This window comes from Sceloporus undulatus, chromosome 1 (assembly GCF_019175285.1).
Source record: "Sceloporus undulatus isolate JIND9_A2432 ecotype Alabama chromosome 1, SceUnd_v1.1, whole genome shotgun sequence".
Classification (NCBI taxonomy): Eukaryota; Metazoa; Chordata; class Lepidosauria; order Squamata; family Phrynosomatidae; genus Sceloporus; species Sceloporus undulatus.
This window is the reverse complement of record NC_056522.1, coordinates 8,942,030-8,958,089: the sequence shown is the minus strand read 5'-3', so window position 1 is coordinate 8,958,089 and position 16,060 is coordinate 8,942,030. Positions and strand designations below refer to the sequence as shown.

The 16,060-nt window shown below is 41.0% G+C and overlaps 1 long non-coding RNA gene across 1 annotated transcript; it reads left to right on the top strand.

The window, feature by feature from the left end:
• The first annotated feature begins 7,654 nt into the window (after positions 1–7,654).
• On the top strand, positions 7,655–12,851 carry LOC121918994. The gene is made up of 3 exons (XR_006101367.1): positions 7,655–7,783; positions 11,797–11,935; positions 12,703–12,851. It is a non-coding gene; the product is annotated as an uncharacterized LOC121918994 (long non-coding RNA).
• The last annotated feature ends 3,209 nt before the right edge of the window (positions 12,852–16,060 follow it).

Genomic DNA, 16,060 nt, shown 5'->3' with positions numbered 1-16,060 from the left:
GGCCTGGACCAAGGCAGATGGACTGGAGGGAGGACTTGGCTACTTGGAGCTAGCCTGCCTCTCTCTCCCTCAAGATGGTGGATGAATGGAGGAGGGCTTGTCTTCTTCCAGACAGGCCTCTTGGAGCTAGCCTGCCTCTCTCTCCCTCAAGATGGTGGATGAATGGAGGGCTTGTCTTCTTCCAGACAGGCCTCTTGGAGCTAGCCTGCCTCTCTCTCCCTCAAGATGGTGGATGAAGGGAGGGCTTGTCTAATGCATAGAACTTCTAATGCATAGAACATCTATGTCATCAGGATTCAGTTTATTATCCCCTATCCAGTCAATTAAGGCATTCAGATATTGATCCAGCACCAGCCAACTCTCACAACAAGAAGAGGTAAAACTGAGTTATTTGCCAGTGTCTTGCTTTCTTTATTTCATTTGTATAATGGCTTTCTCCCAGAAAGGACACAAGGTGTCTAAAGGATAAAAAACTTTTTACACATCATCTAAAAAAGTATAAATTACATACAAATATGTAAAAGTTAAAAAGCATAACTAAAACACACACACCATATAACAGCCGCCTCAACACGATTAGATATTAAATGCCTGCTTAAATAAAAATGTCTTTAACTTGCTTTGATTTATCTTGAGTATTCCTTAAGTAGCTTAGACAGTTTAATTCAACAAACCTTTTCCATCACCACGATGAAAGGGAGAATTTTGAAAATGAACTGGATGAAAGATATAATATAATTGCTGAGGCCCTGTTTCATAAAGATGGAGCATAACATTCTACCAGTAGGATTCCTTGCTCTGTTCCCTTTCCCTGCACACAGGACTCGTTGTTCTCCTGAAGAAGTCTCTGAATATGACCATGCAGTGGAGACGAAAAATTGTAGTAGCTGAAGGCTTCCAGCTATGTTCCTATAGCTGGATATGTAACAATGAAGACTTACTTCAAGACCTCTGGGGAGAAGAGTCTTCCAGAGGTCCCAGAAGATGATCTCATTGGTTTGTATCCAGCTATCAGAACATAGCTAGAAGCTCTTTGGTTGCCCTTCACTCCCACCTCACCACTAAACAGCCAAGCTGGTAGAGCTCTGACAGAACAGTGGTTAGGAATTCATTGTGTGAAAGAGTTAATGAATACCTTCTTCCACAACAACTATTAAAAACTATTCAGAAATGTACATTGGATGGGTGAATGTGCCACCAACAGAATGTCAATTTCTGTTACACATCCTTTTTCAAACAAAAGAGATTCCACCTAACCATTAAGAATATTTCTTGATGTTAAATGTCTAAAGACACCAGATCCCATCTGACCCTGGAAGCTTAGTGTGATCAGCTCTGGTTAGTACTTGGGTGGCAGATGGTCAATGAATACCAGGTCATACAGGATATATTTGAGAGCAAGGAACTAAGAAAACCACCTCTGAAATTTCTTGCTTAAAAAAGTCTATGAAATTCTTGTGGTTGCCATAAATCAGCAAATCACTTGAAGGCATGCGCGCAAACACACACGCATGCACAAGCTATTTAGCAGTGCAGTGGACTGCCTTAGAATGTGGTGGACTCACCTTCTATGGAGGGCTTCAAACAAAAGGTGCATGGCCATGTCTTGTGGAGTTTTTGTTGTATATTCTTGAATGAAAAGGGGTTTAAGTAGATTACTAAATTAAAAGGTATGGGGAACAAAACTTATGAAGAAAGACTGGAGATGGTAGGCTTGTTCAGCCCAGTGAAGATAAGGGATGATATGACTGTACTCTTTTAACATCCAACGGGCTGTCACAAAGGGGGGGGGAAGATTTGTTCTTTGCTGACCGGGTTTAATAGTTTTAAGTTATAGGAGGATAAATTTCAGCTGAACATTAGAAAGAGCTTCTAAATGGTAAGAAATAGAGTCAGTTACCTTGAGATATAGTGAAGTTTCTTTCTCTGGAGATTTTCAAAAAGAGGTTGGGCAGCTACCTCTTGGAGTTATTCTAAATAGTGTTCTTGCATTAAGCAGAGGGATTGGACTTGGTGCCATATGGGTCTTTCCAACTTCATGCTTCTATGATTCCTACTCTATTATGGTGAGCCCTTGGTATCCACTGGGGGAGTTAGTGCCAGGACGTCCCATGGATATCAAAAAATCCATGGATGGTCAAGTTCCATTATGGAAAGGAGAAGCCAGGCATAGTCAGACACGCATTCTAGACTTTAGGAGAGCGGATTTCAGTAAACGTAGAGAAGTATTGAGGGTGATCCCGTGGTCAGAAATACTAAAAGAGAAAGGAGTTTAAGACAGATGGGAGTTTCTCAAAAGGGAGATACTGAAGGCACAATTTCAAACAGTTCCAGTGAGAAAGAAAAACGGGAGGTGTCTCAAGAAACTAGGATGGATGACTAAGAAACTTTCAATTGAGCTAAGTTTGAAACGGAACATGTATAAGAAATGGAAAAAGGGGGAAATTACAAAAAAGGAATTCAAAGAAATAGCAGACATGTGTAGGGGTAAAGTCAGAAAAGCGAAAGCGCAGAATGAACTAAGGCTTGCTAGAGAGGTTAAAAAGAATATAAAGGGATTTTTGGGATATGTCCGCAGCAAAAGGAAGAAGAACGAAATGGTAGGGCCACTCTGTGTAGAAGATGGCAAAGTGCTAATGGGACAGAGAAAAGGCAGAATTACTCAACACCTTCTTTTCCTCAGTCTTCTCAGGAAAGGAAAAGGGTACTCAACCTGAGGATAATGGAGTTGAGGACAGTACAGAATAAGTAAAGAGATAGTAGAGGAATACCTTCTTAATCTAAATGAATTCAAGGCCCGTTACAGACAGGCATTAAGTACGTGCTCTGCACGTACTAGGGTTAGGAAGGGGTGTCACTTCCTGATGCTTCTAACCCTAATACATGCAGAGCACGTAGAAAATGGCGGCGCCCTGTACACAAGGGTGCCTCCATGACTGCGTCACAACTGCACTGCCTCCAAATGGGGCAGTGCGGAAGTGATGTAGTGGGGCCGTGTGAGGGCACCTGGGGTGCCCTTTCCACAGCCCCGGAAGGAGCTCTGTTTCAGAGCTCCTTCCACCTTTGTGTCACTGGGTGCAGCCTTTACGTAGCGGTCCCTTTCTTCTCCTCCCCACCGTCGCCGGGTACTTGAAGCCCCAAGGGCACCCCTTTCTAAGCCGCGGGGAAGTGGCGTTTTGCCGCTTCCCCGCAGCCTGGAAAGCGGCAGATCGGGGCCTCAGAAGCTGCCGCTGTGGCAGCTGAGGCCCCGATTCGGCGGTGAAATGGGCCAGTTACAGGCTGCCCCAAACGGGCAGTCTGTAATGTGCCTAAGTCTCCACGACCAGATGAACTACATCCAAGGGTATTAAAAGAACTGGCAAATGTAATATCAGAGCCATTGGCAATAATCTTTGAGAACTCGTGGAAAACAGGAGAAATCCTAGCAGAGTGGAGGTAGGCAAATGTTGTCCCCATCTTCAAAATGGGAAAAAAAAGAGGATTCCAACAATTATCATCCAGTTAGTCTGACATCAATACCAGGAAAGATTCTAGAGCAGATCATTAAACAGAGAGTCTGTGAACATCTAGAAGGCAATGCCATAATCACAAAATGTCAATATAGGTTTCAGAGAAACAAGTTATGCCATACCAATCTAATCTCTTTCTTTGATAAAATTACAAGCTTGTTAGATGAAAGGAATACTGTGGATGTAGTATATCTTGATTTCAGTAAGGCCTTTGACAAAGTTTCCCATGACATTCTTGTAAAAGGTTGGCTAGACAAGGTAACTGTTAACATGGAGTTGTAATTGGTTGACCGGCCGCACCCAAAGGGTGCTCAACAATGGCACCTTTTCATTCTGGAGAGAAGTCTCCAGGGGGATCCCACAGGGCTCTGTCCTGGGCCCAGTGTTATTCAACATCTTTATCAATGACTTGGAGGAGAGAATTGGGAGCATACTTATCAAATTTGCAGATGACACCAAATTAGGAGGAATAGCTAATACCCCAGAGGACGGGATCAAAATTCAAAATGACCTGAATAGACTAGAAAGCTGGGCCAAAGCTAACAAAATGAAATTCAACATGGAGAAATGTAAGGTACTTCACTTAGGGCAGAAAATAAAATGCACAGATATAGGATGGGGGACACCTGGCTGAATGAAACTGCATGTGAAAGGGATCTGGGCGTCCAAGTAGACCACAAGTTGAACATGAGTGAACAGTGTGATGCGGCAGCTAAAAAGGCCAATGCAATTTTAGGCTTCATCAATAGAAGTATAGTGTCTAGATCAAGGGAAGTAATAGTGCCACTATATTCTGCTCTGGTCAGGCCCCACCTGGAATACTGCGTCCAGTTCTGGGCACCACAATTCAAAAAGGACATTGAGAAGCTGGAGCGTGTTGAAAGGAGGGTGACGAAAATGGTGAAAGGTCTGGAAACCATGCCCTATGAGGAACGACTTAGGGAGCTGGGGATGTTTAGCCTGGAGAAGAGAAAGTTAAGAGGTGATATGATAGCCCTGTTTAAATATTTGAAAGGCTGTCATGTTGAAGAGGGAGCAAGCTTGTTTTCTGCTGTTCCAGAGAACAGGACCCGGAACAATGGATGCAAGGTGCAGGAAAAGAGGCTCCACCTCAACATTAGGAAGATCTTCCTGACAGTAAGGGCTGTCCGACTGTGGAACACACTCCCTTGGAGTGTAATGTAGTCTCCTTCCTTGGTGGTCTTTAAGCAGAGGCTAGATGGCCATCTGTCGGTGATGCTTTGATTTGCATTTCCTGCATGGCAGGGGATTGGACTGGATGGCCCTTGCAGTCTCTTCCAACTCTCTGATTCTATGATTCTTATTACTGTGTGCCTTTAAGTAATTTTCAATTTATGGCAACCCTAAGGTAACCATTGTCTTGGCAGGTTTCTTCAGAGAGGGATTGTCATTGCCATCCTCTGAGGCTGAGAGAGTGTTACTTGTCCAAGGTTACCCAGTGGGTTTCCATGGCAGAGCTGAGAATCAAAGTCTGGGATTTTTTTTGGGGGGGAGGTATTTTCAAGATGTGGATTATTCCATAACTGCCATCCACCACCCTGAGAGGGAGTTTCACCAGGCAGGTCCAGCTCCATCAGGACTAGCCTGAAGGAAGGAGAATCCGCCCTCCATAACTACTATCCGCCGGCCTGAGAGGGAGTTCACCAGGCAGGTCTAGCTCCATCAGGACTAGCCTGAAGGAAGGAGACTCTGCCCTCCATAACTGCCATCCGCCGGCCTGAGAGGGAGTTCACCGGGCAGGTCCAGCTCCATCAGGACTAGCCTGAAGGAATGAGACTCTGCCCTCCATAACTGCCATCCGCCGGCCTGAGAGGGAGTTTACTAGACAGGTCCAGCTCCATCAGGGCTAGTCTGAAGGAATGAGACTCCGCCCTCCATAACTGCCATCCGCCGGCCTGAGAGGGAGTTTACCAGGCAGGTCTAGCTCCATCAGGACTAGCCTGAAGGAAGGAGACTCCGCCCTCGTAACTTGCCATCCGCCGGCCTGAGAGGGTGTTTACCAGACAGGTCCAGCTCCATCAGGGCTAGTCTGAAGGAATGAGACTCCGCCCTCCATAACTGCCATCCGCCGGCCTGAGAGGGAGTTCACCAGGCAGGTCCAGCTCCATAAGGTCTAGCCTGAAGGAAGGAGACTCCGCCCTCCATAACTGCCATGCTATTTAATATTTGCACGAAATCACTGCACGAAATAACCAGGAGACATGAGGCGGCGTGTTGTCAGTACACCAATGACACCCAGATCTGTTTCTCCATGTTTCAGATTGCTGCAGTGACTAAGGTTGGCATCTCTCTTCTGAATGAATGTCTTAAGGTGTTAATGGACAGGGTGAGAAAAAACAGACTCAAATTGAATCCTGACAAGACGGAGGTACTCACCATAGGGAACCCTATGGGGATGGAGATATGTCAACCAGTTTTAGAGAGGGGTCACCCTTCCCTAAAGGATTGTGTTCTCAGCTTGGGGATGCTCCTGGTTTTGCCACTCCGGTTGTCAGCACAGATAGATGTTATCAGCTTCGGGTGATATGCCAGTTGCAATCCTTACTGGAGGTGGGAGGACCTAGAAATGGTGGTAAATGCACTGGTAACTTCTCGAGCAACACACTCTACATGAGGTTATCCTTGTGATAAATTCGGAAACTTCAACTGGTGCAAAATATGGCAGCAAGACTGGTCACTGGTAAATCCAAAGCTGACCATATAACACCTGTCTTAAAATCTCTTCACTGGCTGTCAATCAGTTTCTGGGCACAGTACAAGATGTTGATGATAACCTTTAAAGCCATGGCTTGGGTCCAGATTACCCGCAGGAGCACCTTCCTCCATTTAATCCACCCTGCACACTCAGATCCTCTGAGAAGAATTTACTGCAGCCAAGAAGGATCAGGCTGGCTGTGGTAACCCAGAGGGCCTTTTTATCTGCTGCTCCTAGGCTATGGAATGACCTGCTGGAGGAGATCCGTCAAATTACTAGTCTTGAAGCCTTTAGAAAAGCTGTCAAGATGGATCTCTTCTGGCAGGCCTTTCCAGATTAACCTCCCCTCCCACTGATATTGATTGCTCCTGTCTGCCCCAAAAGATGTCTCGCTTCAAATATGCCTATCTTTACTAATTTTAATTAGTATTTTATATTACTGTCATTTTATTTCTATCTTGTTTTTAAGATAGGGAGGAGAGTTGGGGCAAGAGGATTATGTAGAATTGGTTTTATATGTATTATGTATTTTATTGTTATTTTTGTGTTATTATACATAAAATTATTATTATTATTTTCCTACAAAATTTGATCCAATGACAATGAAAAGAAAATCTATCTATCTATCTATCTATCTATCTATCTATCTATCTATCTATCTATCTATCTATCTATCTATCTATCTATCTATCTCTCTATCTCTCTATCTATCTATCTATCTATCTATCTATCTATCTATCTATCTATCTATCTATCTAATCACTTATTTTCCAATTAAAGCCAATTGGGAAGGAGTGAAAAACTCTTTTCTTGACTTCAGGATCTCAGATGCATCAGAAGGCTTCCAAAACAATTGTAGCTGATGTCAGAATTTTTCTGAAACAAATATTTTGCTGGGTGAACCATCCTACCCTTTACTGTTACATGACAAATCCCTGTTATGTGAGTATTGACATTACCTGTGAGATGTCAGTCCTCCAAGTAGTTCCATTGGGTCTCCTACTATTTAATATAACAGCTTTATGACATATTCATAGAGGAAAGGGAGGTGCAATCCTTCATTTCTCTGTTCCCTGATGTGCTTAATGTATAAATTTTGAGTGGCCTTTAGTTCAGTACATGTTACTCATTTAAACTCTGTATTAACAACTGAAAGTGGAAACAAACACAAACAACAGCAAGAGGAAACCTTAAAAATAATAATAAAAAGTTTATTTGCATTTTAGTGAACTTTAACTGTTATCATGTTAACGTATGGTACTTTACGTCTTCTTTCTGGAACAATGTGCTCTCTTGCGGTGCAATGAACCAAGAGTTTATGCAACAGGATGTATTGCATTTGCAACATCAATGTAGAAAACTTAGCTATACGTTTTCAGCAGGAACCTATAAATACACATGCATCCACATCCAGATTTTTTGTGACATAGGAAAGTGACAGCATTCTGTTTTGATGTCAGTCTCTGGCTTCTGACTTGACATCCTAATCAGGTTCAAGGCATGCAGCCTAGCAATCTTTTCCTTTGTTTCCTAATGTTGATCCTGTTGACTTCTACAGGTAAGGAATTCAGCAACATTAAAAGCATTCAGGCTGGGATGCTATTGAGACTTTTTTTAGCTGTTTTTTTAACCTACTTGTGTAAGGAGGTATTCAGTATTCCCTTACACAAATAGTATCTATTAACTCACAACTCAGTGCCAGGCTGGTGGGTAGGCAAAACCTTTCCCTTAACCTATAAGTGGTGGAATCTCCTTTGGAGGTCTTTAAACAGAAGCTGAATGTGCATCTTTTGGAGGTGCTTTGATTGTGGCCTATAACATAAGATTTTCAAAACCCTGTAGAATGAAAGCACTGCACAGGGACTCGAGATGATTAAAAAAACAGGTTTACCATCTAGTGACCTTATGTCACCTCCACCTAGTGATGTAAAGAATATTTGTCAGAATTTGAAAAACAGTAGAAATATCTGTCGTTCGAAGATTTCAAAAGCTTTTTAAAGAGAAGAAATTATGAGCGCTTCTCGATTAATGTGTAAGAATTTTGATTTTTAATCATTTCCAAATGAAGTGAAGGGACAGGACCTTTCAGCTGACAGTTCGATGGCCTGGATTTGAGTATTTTGCATAAGCAAAGCTACCTTTCACACAGTTTTACCAAAGGCTATTTCCTTTGTTGCAGTGATGCCCCCCCCCCATCTTTGCCCACAGCTTTGCTTTGAAAAACAAAAGAGAATAAAAGGAAAGAGCATTTTGTGTGTACATGGTGGTGGATACTTTCAGACCTTCTCCCTTTTACATCATGCTCTGCCATTCAAATTCTCACAGAAGAGAAGAAGGGGTGGGGGTAAAATCCTAGCATTGCAAGAGATTCCCAAGGGTCATCACGTCCAACCCTCTTCTTGGATACATCACATTCTCTCATTCATGGATATTCTGATATCCCCTTCCCTTCCCCCTAACCACCCACCCCAGGAATGATGTTTTCTTTTTACTTGCTTTTCCCAGGGCTGAAGAATCCTGTTATCCCCTTGCACACAGCTTTGACAAATAAAGGGACTGGAGTGCATGACCCTTGGGGTCCTTTTATTTCTTCATAGATAGGCATGCAAAATATTACTTTAGCAAACTGAGCTAAGTGAACTTTATTTTCTATGGTTTAATTTGTTATGAACAGAAGATCACTGCAGACCAGAGTCTGAGCAGCTGAAATATTACCTGCTAAATTCTTCTTCTCATTTGTTTTTCAAAGCAAAAATGTGAAGTGAGCAATCATGGCAGAGGGTGACTTGTCTCCTTTCATCCTGCTGCTTTTTCATCATCAGGAATGGTGATGGTTCTGCCCCTTGCAAAGGGGAGAATGTTTGGTTTTGTTTCATTTAAGGAAAGTCTCTTAAAATGGTAAAGTTATAATTTATTTATTCTATGAATGGTTTGCTTTTGGGCAAGGAGGTTCAGAACGTCCCTGACACTGAGACAGTATGACTAACCCAGGGTCACCCTCTGGATTTACATGGCTGAGCTGGGATTAGCACTCTAGCCTCCCACTTGACCACAGAAATTCATTGGGTGACCTTGGGTAAGTCACAGGCTCTCAGCCTCAAGTCCAACCCTAAAATCCTAGGTATTCCTTCATGGTAGAAGGGTGTTGGCCAAGATGTTGCCAAGGCAGAATTCCTGCTTGGCAGAAGAGCATTGTCATTTGCCACCCTACCCCACCCGTTCTGTTCTGTGAGGGTCACACTGTCTCAGCTTCAGGGGCAGGCTATGGCAAAACTCTTCTTTATGCCAAGAAAACCCTTGGTTGGTCACATCTTCCAGTGCCATCCTGATGTTGAACAGGGGGTCAGACTACATGTCCTCTAGGATCCTAGGTATTCCTTCATAGCAGAAGGGGGTTGGACTGGATGGTCCGTAAGGGTCCTCCCAGCTCTACCATTTCTTGTAGGGGCTGTAATCAAAGTTTATTTGTGGAGACTGTTTTTTCTTTTTCTTTTTGTGTGCCTTCAGGTTTTTTCAAGCAAAGGAATGTTCTTTAAACCTCTACCAAACTTCTTTTTGACATGGTAATTGAGTTTGAAATGCAAATTAAATTAGCAGCTACACACATCTTTAGTGTAAATGTTCGACTTGTCTTTTATTGTCATTCGGGAAATCTGTGAAAAATACTTCTCTAGCTGCTGACAGGGAGAGACAAAATAACCTTTTAAAAGTAGGACTTTTGAAAGGAATATTTTTTTAAAAAATTCTCATCAAGTTCTCAATGGATGAGAAGAAAATAACTGGTTTATCAAACCACTATGCTCCACCTGCAAAGGAAACACACTTCCTTCCAACCCTCCAAAAGATATATCATGGTATAATAATAGTAGTAGCAGTAATGTTTGTTGCTGCTGCTGTTGCTGTTAATTCTAATTAATAGAAAAGCCTATTATCACCAAGTTTGACTCGACTCCTTGCCTTGGGAGCTTATCACATGAACTGTAAAACAATCTCAAGCCTCCCGAGCTGGAGGTGGGAATTATTGCATGCTAAATCACCACCTAATCAATGACTGCCATCAGCTCGGGTCCAAGCTGGTTCCAGCTGTGCTCCACCAGCACTTTTTCTAAGTCGGAAGCTTTCCGGCTTCCAAAAAGTGCTGGCGGCGTGTGGCTGGGACCCAAACTGATGACAGGTGATGATTAGGTGACGATTTAGCATGCAATAATCCCCACCTCCATCCCATGTCCCAGCTGCAGACCAGAAGACTTGATATCATTTTAAAGTTCATGTGATAAGCTCCTTGGTTAGTGTCAGTGTTATAACATATATTTTTTTGTACAAAAATACTCACCAATTATTTGTTGCTATGTGCCAAGTTTATTTGGATGTGGTGGTTCTATGAATGGGAGACTTTCAAGACACGCTGTTCTGAACATCCCTGCTCAGGTCTTGCAAACTCAGATAGATTGTGTCAATATACCTATAATGCCATCTTCCTTTTTTTCTGCACTCTTTCTCTTTACCAAGCAAGATATTCTTTTCCAGTTAGACTTGTCAACTCATGATGAGTCCAAGCAGTGCCACCCGTACCAGCAGTAACTGTAGTAGTTGCTATTATTGTTATTATTGCAGAAAAGAAGCACATGGTTACACAGATTAGTATGCTATTTTGAGCCCCATAAAGAATGACGTGGAACAGGTTGAATTTCATATTAGAAGTTCCCTAACCACAGACAGAATAAAACAGACTGTAATATATCATACAATTGAAATGCTATGTTCAAATGTTGACAAGGGGTGCATCTGCACTGTAGAAATAATGCAGTTTGACACCATTTTAGGTGCTGTAGCTCCATCCTATGGAATCCTTGGATTTGTAGTTTTACAAGGTCTTTAGTTTTCTGGTGGCTCACAAAACTAAGATTGGAGCCATGACATTTAAATTAGTGTCAAACTGATTTTTTCCCCACAGTGTAGATGCACCCATAGAAGCAGAGGAGTCCATTCAGTATCACTCGTGCTGCATACTCATGGGGTGCCCTTTAGCACTCCCTTCCCTTTCAGTGCCATCTTCTATATGTAATATTTAAACTGAAGGCTTTTTAGCCGAATTATAACAAGATATTTGTTGAGCTGTTGCCTCTGCATTGTGCAGTATAAGTCTGCACTTGGGGAATTATGAACTGATTGTGCTATGTCGCCTTTGTGCTTAATTGGAACCTTGGTTAATTGACGGCATAACCAGATATGCTACCAAAATCACACTTTTCTGTGTGTCTGTGTGTAAGTGCATTGGCACTACCTGTGCTACTCTTCTCCTACAACCTTTAACTGAACACAGACAATGCATATTACATTGCAGCTGTGGCCAAGGGACATCTTTTGTATGTGCAAGTCATCAGCCAAATTTCAGCCATTGTATTTTGAGCATGCTGACATTCAAAAGCTCTCACTATAGATGATTGCTGTTATTATTATTAAAAGATAAATGACATTCTTTTTCATGGAGGATATAAGATTCTTAGGCAGTGCAGTGTCAAATATGTCAGAATACAGGGATAGCCTAATCAAACTATTTTCTTTGTCTAGGTTATACCAAGAAAAAGGGGCTTCCTGTGAATGAAGAGGAATGCAAAGCTATTGATGGGTTTTGTTCTTCAACTCCTGAATGCATCTCACCATTCCCATCTCAGGGTTCCTGTGGCAAAGGCATCTTATGTTGCTTACCGTAAGCTTTCATAATTATTTTGAATCCACTAAAACTCAAGGGAACATGTACTTGTTTCATTCCTTATTGAAATTATATTTCATCTTGATATTTCCTGAATGGGACCCAGTCTTTTCCTTATATTTGACACAGCATGACTCAGAGTATGAACATATATCCATATTTACATATCTCCATGTCCCTCCTTCCCATAAGTAATCTCTCACACTGAATTGAGAGGTGTTTGATGACTTGTCATTCAAATATATATATATATATATATATATATATATATATATATATATATATATATACTGCACAATGCAGAGGCAACAGCTCAACAAATATCTTGTTATAATTCGGCTAAAAAGCCTTCAGTTTAAATATTACATATAGAAGATGGCACTGAAAGGGAAGGGAGTGCTAAAGGGCACCCCATGAGTATGCAGCACGAGTGATACTGAATGGACTCCTCTGCTTCTATACACACACACACACACACACACACACACGTGCTTTTATATTCAATTTTCTTCCAAGGTGTTCAAGGTAGTAATTCTTTTTTTGCAAAAACAAAACAAAACAAAACAAAAAACTAACCTGTCATGTTTTTAAAGTGCTTTTATCTTGTGAGCCACCTTGGGTCTTTTTTTGGGAGAAATGTGGCATAAAAATGGGGGAGGGGTATCCAAAACATCTGGAGGACCAAGGTTTTGGAACTACCAAGTTAAATTTCTTTTGGTTGCTCTGATAAAGGTCACAGCTAGAAATCTATTATCTTTCTGCAGATTTACTGCAAATTAAAATGAAGTCTTGGAAGAGAAGCATCCTCCATTTCATCAGCTTCCAGACTGATCCACTGCAATTTTGCTTTATGATACTCTGAGAAGGACATCCTACTTTGCAAAAAGAGAAAGATCTCATAGTGTGTTTTTACAAAAAATAAATAAAAATAAAACTGCATTGTAATTAAATAAACATGTTATATGTTGATGAAATGCACAAGTCGATCTGCATTCACATTTGTCCACCAGTGGGGGGGGGGGGGAGTTTTATTTCCATCTATAAAGTCAGAGAGAGTAATAATGATGATTCTTCAGAAATAGTCAAGTTTTTAATGTTGACCGTGGAAGAAATAATTTTGACATCTTTCAATTACATACTATGGCTGTGTGCTTTTATATGAAGTGTAAGTTTATGTATCTCTGTCTTTTGGGGGGAGGTGTGTTTATAATGCAAAATAGATTTTTAAAAACCCAATAGAAAAATTCGAAATAGAAATAAATACAAAACGCAGAATAAGAGAAAATAGAGATTATCAGTTAATATGTGATCATCTGAAAAGTCTGCAAACATGAATGTTTCTAACCCCCAAGTCCAAACCATTCAAAATTTCTAAAAGGGAACTGGTGTGGTCAAGATGGCAAAACGTCTTCATGAGGAAGAACACATGAGTAGGATGTGACAAAATCTCATAGCTCATTATTAGACATATGGAAGTTTTTGTTTTCTCAATGCTGGGCTCAAACATTTATGAGCTGTGAAATTTGACAGCTGCTCAGCTGAGGGGTGTGAATTTATAGATACTTCATTTTCAAAAGAAGTAACATGGGGGACACTTGAATGAGAAATTTGATGTTTGGAAATTTTGTTTGGTTGGTTGGCTGGTTAAGTAATAAAAGTAACAGTGCCTCAGCCATTTGTTTTAATTGTGTGTGTCTCAGTCAAAGCAATTTGAATTACTCCACTTGGCTGCAGGAGGGAAGGGAGAGATGGAGGAATTCAAGTTTAAAGATAAACACAGGCCATTCCATTCTTCCTTGTTAGGCACTGTGGAGGTGAAAGACAGATGAGAGTTTTATGGCCTTTTCAGATCACCACCAAAGGATCCAATATAACTTCAAACCATAAAAGTATATATATGCATATATATTTTATGTACACCTGACATTGTACGCAGGCACACATAGCTACAGCAGGATCACATAGATAACTCGATATTCCCATTTTAATTGTGTTAGCCTCAGTCAAGAAATTTGAATTACTCCACTAGGTAACAGGAGGGGAGGTAGAGTGAGAAAGGGAATTCCATTCTAAATTGCTAATTGCATGAAGTATTAAGGAGGGAAATCTAGCTGCATGTTTTATAGCCCTTATCCTTAAGGAATTTGTCAGGAATGGTTCATATTTTCTGTGAGGAGTGACCAAGCTTAAATATCTCACTTTCCATAGAGGAGCAAGAAGAGTAATAACATTTCCTATCTACCTTCATGAAGAGAGAAATTTACATCACTCTACATGAGCTGGGGGTGGGGGGTGGTGCAGCAGTTTCTTTTTGCCTGAACCTACTGGAAAGGGTAAGATTCCACCCTCTCCTCTCCTCTCCACCCCCCGCCTGAGCTATCAGAGTGCAAATTAATTTTGCACTCTGAATTCAGTTTGCAGCAGTTGAAGTAAGCGAAGAACAAAGAGGGAAAGTGGGAGGGCGAGTGAAGGACTTTATAAAAATGCCTCCTGTGGTCATGGGAGACTGTGTTTTACAAAAATATATTTTTAAAATCCAGTGGGTGGGGGCATACAGCAGTGTGTGTGTGTGTGCACACACGCGCGCATGCGCATCAGGTCTTCCAGGATTGCTGGGGGGTGGTGGGCATCACTGTGGTCCCAGCTACTGACTGGAGATTCCTGTATATTTCCAAGGGAGGCACTTGGGCTAAAAACAAAACAAAACAAAAATACTGGGCCCATCCCATGTCCTTTCCTTGCACCTGAAATAAATCTGTGGAATCTATTTACATCAATCAGTGCAACAAAATCAATATATCTCTGTGTTTATAGAAATGGAGCTGAGCCATAGTAGCAGTTGTCTGTACACCATAGTCAATATAACAGAGAGAACGTGTTAAACCAGAGAAGTTATATCTTACAACGAGGGCAAGTTTTAGAACTTTGGATATCTCTTGCTAGATGAAAAATAAAACTCAGAGTGGATTCACCATCCTAATGACAAGTTGCCACTGTATCTACAAGGGCCTTTTCATACTACAGTATGTAGTTATAACGTTATAGAATCTTAAGTTTTTTTTAGTTTAGTAAGGCACTAGAACTTTCTTGCCAAGAATCCCAAATCCCACCATCACTTAAACCTCCAGTCCTAGGATTCTAGAGGTAGAAATATGAGAAACAAATGTGGAGTCATAGTACTATAGCTATGCAATATGAATGAGATCCAGGAGAAGAAGGCAAAGCTACATTTCTGTGGCTGTACAAATCTAAATGTATTCTTCAGTTCAGTTTTTTTAAATAAATATTTTAACCAGACATTGTCACAGAAGAAAGCAGAGGCCTTAATATGATGAATAGGAGGAAAATATATGAGGGTGAAAGATATTAGAACAATTAAAAAAAATCTTTCCAATCCAATGAACCCAGAATGTTTTCATATTAACTGAGAGTGCTAGACTTCTCCCCTGGAACAGATTATTAAGCAACAATGCACCAGGGGTTTCTAGAACATCACAGATTGTTAAGCAGCAATGCACCAGAGGTTTCTGCCATTATATCCATGGCATTGTGAACATAAATTCATAGGACTGGACTTTAAGAAAATCTAAATAGTTATGCATCTAGATTTTTAGATGACACAGGAACTTAAAAGACTTCTTTCTTGGTCTTGGTCTCTGGCTTTTACTTGATATCCTTTTCAAACCTGAGTCATGCAGCCTGGAATCCTTTCTATTGGTCTCCTTGTACTGATGCTGGTGGCTTCCCCAGGTAAGACAGTTATCAAAATTAATACTAAAATATAGTATTACAGGAAAATTCCTAGAATGATAGCAATTGGACCTAGATTGGAGGTCATACATAATCGGGAAGGTTGTCAAAGTAGCCCCAGATCGCATCCAGCCTTCAAAGTAGCTTTCCTTCTACTCCCAGTCTTCCAAAATTTGACTCAAATACCTATTGGCAATTCCAATAAGAGTAGATTCACTGAAACAATTGTTAATAATAATAATTTTTTAATTCATATTTCCCGCTCCTCCCTTCAGATCGAAGTGGGATTGCAGCAAGTAAAAACATCATAATACATATATAATTTGAAATACATCAATCAAAGAAAAGAAGATAAGAAAGGAAAGGATTGTT